Below are 7921 nucleotides of genomic sequence, written 5' to 3'. Positions count from 1 at the left end.
AGGATAGAGGATAGGATAGGATAGAGGATGGGATAGGATAGAGGATAGGATATGATAGATGATAGGATAGGATAGAGGATCGGATAGAGGATAGGATAGGATAGAGGATAGGATAGGATAGAGGATAGGATAGAGGATACGATAGAGGATCGGATAGAGGATAGGATAGGATAGAGGAAAGGATAGGATAGAGGATAGGATAGGATAGAGGATAGGAAAGGATAGAGGATAGGATGGGATAGAGGATAGGATAGGATAGAGGATAGGATAGGATAGAGGATAGGATAGGATAGAGGATAGGAGAGGATAGAGGATAGGATAGAGGATAGGATAGAGGATAGGATAGGATAGAGGATAGGATAGGTAATTGGATAGGATAGAGTATAGGATAAGGTAGAGGATAGGATAGGATAGGATAGAGGATAGGATAGGATAGAGGATAGGGTAGAGGATCGGATAGAGGATAGGATAGGATAGAGGATAGGATAGGATAGAGGATGGGATAGGATAGAGGATAGGATATGATAGAGGATAGGATAGGATAGGATAGAGGATAGGATAGGATAGGATAAAGGATAGTATAGGATAGAGGATAGGATAAAATAGAGGATAGGATAGGATAAAGGATAGGATAGGATAGAGGATAGGATAGGATAGGATAGAGGATAGGATAGGATAGGATATAGGATAGGATAGGATAGGATAGAGGATAGGATAGAGGATAGGATAGGACAGAGGATCGGATAGAGGATAGGATAGGATAGAGGATAGGATAGGATAGAGGAAACGATAGGATAGAAGATAGGATAGGATAGATGATAGGATAGGAAAGAGGGTAGGATAGGATAGAGGATAGATTATAGGATAGGATAGAGGATAGGATAGGATAGAGGAGAGGATAGGATAGAGGATAGGATAGGATAGAGGATAGGATAGTATAGAGGATAGAATAGGATAGATGATATTATAGGATAGAGGATAGGATATGATAGAGTAAACGATATTATAGAGGATAGGATAGGATAGAGGATCGGATAGAGGATAGGATAGGATAGAGGAAAGGATAGGATAGAGGATAGGATAGGCAATTGGATAGGATAGAGGATAGGATAAGGTAGAGGATAGTATAGGATAGAGGATAGGATAGGATAGTGGATAGGATAGGATAAAGGATAGGATAGGATAGAGGATAGGATAGGATAGAGGATCGGACAGAGGATAGGATAGGATAGAGGATAGGATAGGATAGAGGATAGAGTAGGATAGAGGATAGGATAGGATAAAGGATAGGATTGGATAGAGGATCGGATAGAGGATAGGATAGGATAGAGGATAGTATAGGATAGAGGATAGGATAGGATAGAGGATCGGACAGAGGATAGGATAGGATAGAGGATAGGATAGGATAGAGGATAGAGTAGGATAGAGGATAGGATAGGATAAAGGATAGGATTGGATAGAGGATCGGATAGAGGATAGGATAGGATAGAGGATAGGATAGGATAGAGGATAGGATGGGATAGAGGATGGGATAGGATAGAGGATAGGATATGATAGAGGATAGGATAGAGGATAGGATAGGATAGAGGATAGGATAGAGGATAGGATAGGATAGAGGATAGGATAGGATAGAGGATGGGATAGGATAGAGGATAGGATATGATAGATGATAGGATAGGATAGAGGATCGGATAGAGGATAGGATAGGATAGAGGATAGGATAGGATAGAGGATAGAATAGGATAGAGGAGAGGATAGGATAGAGGATAGGATAGGATAGAGGATAGGATAGTATAGAGGATAGAATAGGATAGATGATATTATAGGATAGAGGATAGGATATGATAGAGTAAACGATATTCTAGAGGATAGGATAGGATAGAGGATCGGATAGAGGATAGGATAGGATAGAGGATGGTATAGAGGATAGGATAGAGGATAGGATAGGATAGAGGATAGGATAGGATGGAGGATAGTATAGGATATAGAATAGGATAGAATAGAGGATAGGATAGGATAAAGGATAGGATAGGATAGAGGATAGGATAGGATAGGATAGAGGATAGGATAGGATAGGATAGAGGATAGGATAGAGGATAGGATAGGATAGAGGATAGGATAGGATAGAGGATAGAATAGGATTGAGGCGCGTTTAGGATAGAGGATAGGATATGATAGAGGATAGGATAGGATACGATAGAGGATAGGATAGGATAGAGGATAGGATAGGATAGAGGATAGGATAGGATAGAGGATAGGATAGGATAGGATAGAGGATAGGATAGGATAGGATAGAGGATAGGATAGGATAGGATAGAGGATAGGATAGGATAGAGGATAGAGTATAGGATAGGATAGAGGATAGGATAGGATAGAGGAGAGGATAGGATAGAGGATAGGATAGGATAGAGGATAGGATAGGATAGAGGATAGGATAGGATAGGATAGAGGATAGGATAGGATAGAGGATAGAATAGGATACGATAGAGGATAGGATAGGATAGAGGATAGGATAGAGGATAGGATAGAGGATAGGATAGAGGATAGGATAGAGGATAGGATAGGATAGAGGATAGGATAGGATAGAGGATAGGATAGAGGATCGGATAGAGGATAGGATAGGATAGAGGAAAGGATAGGATAGAGGATAGGATAGGTAATTGGATAAGATAGAGGATAGGATAAGGTAGAGGATAGTATAGGATAGAGGATAGGATAGGATAGAGGATACGATAGGATAAAGGATAGGATAGGATAGAGGATAGGATAGGATAGAGGGTCGGACAGAGGATAGGATAGGATAGAGGATAGGATAGGATAGAGGATAGGATAGGATAGAGGATAGAGTAGGATAGAGGATAGGATAGGATAAAGGATAGGATTGGATAGAGGATCGGATAGGATAGAGGATAGGATAGGATAGAGGATAGGATAGGTTAGAGGATAGGATAGGATAGAGAATAGGATAGGATAGAGGATAGGATAGAGGATACGATAGAGGATAGGATAGGATAGAGGATAGGATAGGATAGAGGATAGGATAGGATAGAAGATAGAGTAGGATAGAGGATAGGATAGAGGATACGATAGAGGATAGTATAGGATAGAGGATAGGATAGAATAGAGGATAGGATAGGATAAAGGATAGGATAGGATAGAGGATAGGATAGGATAGGATAGAGGATAGGATAGGATAGGATATAGGATAGGATAGGATAGGATAGAGGATAGGATAGAGGATAGGATAGGACAGAGGATCGGATAGAGGATAGGATAGGATAGAGGATAGGATAGGATAGAGGAAACGATAGGATAGAAGATAGGATAGGATAGATGATAGGATAGGAAAGAGGGTAGGATAGGATAGAGGATAGATTATAGGATAGGACAGAGGATAGAATAGGACAGATGATAGGATAGGATAGAGAATAGGATAGGATAGAGGATAGGATAGAGGATACGATAGAGGATCGGATAGAGGATAGGATAGGATAGAGGAAAGGATAGGATAGAGGATAGGATAGGTAATTGGATAGGATAGAGGATAGGATAAGTTAGAGGATAGGATAGGATAGAGGATAGGAAAGGATAGAGGATAGGATGGGATAGAGGATAGGATAGGATAGAGGATAGGATAGGATAGAGGATAGGAGAGGATAGAGGATAGGATAGAGGATAGGATAGAGGATAGGATAGGATAGAGGATAGGATAGGTAATTGGATAGGATAGAGTATAGGATAAGGTAGAGGATAGGATAGGATAGGATAGAGGATAGGATAGGATAGAGGATAGGATAGAGGATACGATAGAGGATCGGATAGAGGATAGGATAGGATAGAGGAAAGGATAGGATAGAGGATAGGATAGGATAGAGGATAGGATAGGATAGAGGATAGTATAGGATAGAGGATAGGATAGAATAGAGGATTGGATAGGATAGAGGATAGGATAGGATAGAGGATAGGATAGGTTAGAGGATAGGATAGGATAGAGAATAGGATAGGATAGAGGATAGGATAGGATAGGATAGAGGATAGGATAGGATAGGATAGAGGATAGTATAGGATAGAGGATAGGATAAAATAGAGGATAGGATAGGATAAAGGATAGGATAGGATAGAGGATAGGATAGGATAGGATAGAGGATAGGATAGGATAGGATATAGGATAGGATAGGATAGGATAGAGGATAGGATAGAGGATAGGATAGGACAGAGGATCGGATAGAGGATAGGATAGGATAGAGGATAGGATAGGATAGAGGAAACGATAGGATAGAAGATAGGATAGGATAGATGATAGGATAGGAAAGAGGGTAGGATAGGATAGAGGATAGATTATAGGATAGGATAGAGGATAGGATAGGATAGAGGAGAGGATAGGATAGAGGATAGGATAGGATAGAGGATAGGATAGTATAGAGGATAGAATAGGATAGATGATATTATAGGATACAGGATAGGATATGATAGAGTAAACGATATTATAGAGGATAGGATAGGATAGAGGATCGGATAGAGGATAGGATAGGATAGAGGAAAGGATAGGATAGAGGATAGGATAGGCAATTGGATAGGATAGAGGATAGGATAAGGTAGAGGATAGTATAGGATAGAGGATAGGATAGGATAGTGGATAGGATAGGATAAAGGATAGGATAGGATAGAGGATAGGATAGGATAGAGGATCGGACAGAGGATAGGATAGGATAGAGGATAGGATAGGATAGAGGATAGAGTAGGATAGAGGATAGGATAGGATAAAGGATAGGATTGGATAGAGGATCGGATAGAGGATAGGATAGGATAGAGGATAGTATAGGATAGAGGATAGGATAGGATAGAGGATCGGACAGAGGATAGGATAGGATAGAGGATAGGATAGGATAGAGGATAGAGTAGGATAGAGGATAGGATAGGATAAAGGATAGGATTGGATAGAGGATCGGATAGAGGATAGGATAGGATAGAGGATAGGATAGGATAGAGGATAGGATAGGATAGAGGATAGGATAGGATAGAGGATGGGATAGGATAGCGGATAGGATATGATAGAGGATAGGATAGAGGATAGGATAGGATAGAGGATAGGATAGAGGATAGGATAGGATAGAGGATAGGATAGGATAGAGGATGGGATAGGATAGAGGATAGGATATGATAGATGATAGGATAGGATAGAGGATCGGATAGAGGATAGGATAGGATAGAGGATAGGATAGGATAGAGGATAGAATAGGATAGAGGATAGGATAGGATAGAGGATAGTATAGGATAGAGGATAGGATAGAGTAGAGGATAGGATAGGATAAAGGAGAGGATAGGATAGAGGATAGGATAGGATAGAGGATAGGATAGTATAGAGGATAGAATAGGATAGATGATATTATAGGATAGAGGATAGGATATGATAGAGTAAACGATATTCTAGAGGATAGGATAGGATAGAGGATCGGATAGAGGATAGGATAGGATAGAGGATGGTATAGAGGATAGGATAGAGGATAGGATAGGATAGAGGATAGGATAGGATGGAGGATAGTATAGGATAGAGAATAGGATAGAATAGAGGATAGGATAGGATAAAGGATAGGATAGGATAGAGGATAGGATAGGATAGGATAGAGGATAGGATAGGATAGGATAGAGGATAGGATAGAGGATAGGATAGGATAGAGGATAGGATAGGATAGAGGATAGAATAGGATTGAGGCGCGTTTAGGATAGAGGATAGGATATGATAGAGGATAGGATAGGATACGATAGAGGATAGGATAGGATAGAGGATAGGATAGGATAGAGGATAGGATAGGATAGAGGATAGGATAGGATAGGATAGAGGATAGGATAGGATAGGATAGAGGATAGGATAGGATAGAGGATAGAGTATAGGATAGGATAGAGGATAGGATAGGATAGAGGAGAGGATAGGATAGAGGATAGGATAGGATAGAGGATAGGATAGGATAGAGGATAGGATAGGATAGGATAGAGGATAGGATAGGATAGAGGATAGAATAGGATACGATAGAGGATAGGATAGGATAGAGGATAGGATAGAGGATAGGATAGAGGATAGGATAGAGGATAGGATAGAGGATAGGATAGGATAGAGGATAGGATAGGATAGAGGATAGGATAGAGGATCGGATAGAGGATAGGATAGGATAGAGGAAAGGATAGGATAGAGGATAGGATAGGTTAGAGGATAGGATAGGATAGAGAATAGGATAGGATAGAGGATAGGATAGAGGATACGATAGAGGATAGGATAGGATAGAGGATAGGATAGGATAGAGGATAGGATAGGATAGAGGATAGGAGAGGATAGAGGATAGGAGAGGATAGAGGATAGGATAGAGGATAGGATAGGATAGAGGATAGGATAGGTAATTGGATAGGATAGAGTATAGGATAAGGTAGAGGATAGGATAGGATAGGATAGAGGATAGGATAGGATAGAGGATAGGATAGGATAGAGGATAGGATAGAGGATACGATAGAGGATCGGATAGAGGATAGGATAGGATAGAGGAAAGGATAGGATAGAGGATAGGATAGGATAGAGGATAGGAAAGGATAGAGGATAGGATGGGATAGAGGATAGGATAGGATAGAGGATAGGATAGGATAGAGGATAGGATAGGATAGAGGATAGGAGAGGATAGAGGATAGGATAGAGGATAGGATAGGATAGAGGAAACGATAGGATAGAAGATAGGATAGGATAGATGATAGGATAGGAAAGAGGGTAGGATAGGATAGAGGATAGATTATAGGATAGGACAGAGGATAGAATAGGACAGATGATAGGATAGGATAGAGAATAGGATAGGATAGAGGATAGGATAGAGGATGCGATAGAGGATCGGAGAGAGGATAGGATAGGATAGAGGAAAGGATAGGATAGAGGATAGGAGAGGATAGAGGATAGGATAGAGGATAGGATAGGATAGAGGATAGGATAGGTAATTGGATAGGATAGAGTATAGGATAAGGTAGAGGATAGGATAGGATAGGATAGAGGATAGGATAGGATAGGATAGAGGATAGGATAGGATAGGATAGGATATAGGATAGGATAGGATAGGATAGGATAGAGGATAGGATAGAGGATAGGATAGGACAGAGGATCGGATAGAGGATAGGATAGGATAGAGGATAGGATAGGATAGAGGAAACGATAGGATAGAAGATGGGATAGGATAGATGATAGGATAGGAAAGAGGGTAGGATAGGATAGAGGATAGATTATAGGATAGGACAGAGGATAGAATAGGACAGATGATAGGATAGGATAGAGAATAGGATAGGATAGACGATAGGATAGAGGATACGATAGAGGATCGGATAGAGGATAGGATAGGATAGAGGATAGGATAGGTAATTGGATAGGATAGAGTATAGGATAAGGTAGAGGATAGGATAGGATAGGATAGAGGATAGGATAGGATAGAGGATAGGATAGGATAGAGGATACGATAGAGGATCGGATAGAGGATAGGATAGGATAGAGGAAAGGATAGGATAGAGGATAGGATAGGATAGAGGATAGGAAAGGATAGAGGATAGGATGGGATAGAGGATAGGATAGGATAGAGGATAGGATAGGATAGAGGATAGGATAGGATAGAGGATAGGAGAGGATAGAGGATAGGATAGAGGATAGGATAGAGGATAGGATAGAGGATAGGATAGAGGATAGGATAGGATAGAGGATAGGATAGGTAATTGGATAGGATAGAGTATAGGATAAGGTAGAGGATAGGATAGGATAGGATAGAGGATAGGATAGGATAGAGGATAGGGTAGACGATCGGATAGAGGATAGGATAGGATAGAGGAAAGGATAGGATAGAGGATAGGATAGGTAATTGGATAGGATAGAGGATAGGATAAGGTAGAGGATAGTATAGGATAG

Source organism: Halictus rubicundus, unplaced genomic scaffold (genome assembly GCF_050948215.1).
Source record: "Halictus rubicundus isolate RS-2024b unplaced genomic scaffold, iyHalRubi1_principal scaffold0064, whole genome shotgun sequence".
Lineage (NCBI taxonomy): Eukaryota > Metazoa > Arthropoda > Insecta > Hymenoptera > Halictidae > Halictus > Halictus rubicundus.
This window is presented reverse-complemented; position numbering follows the sequence as displayed.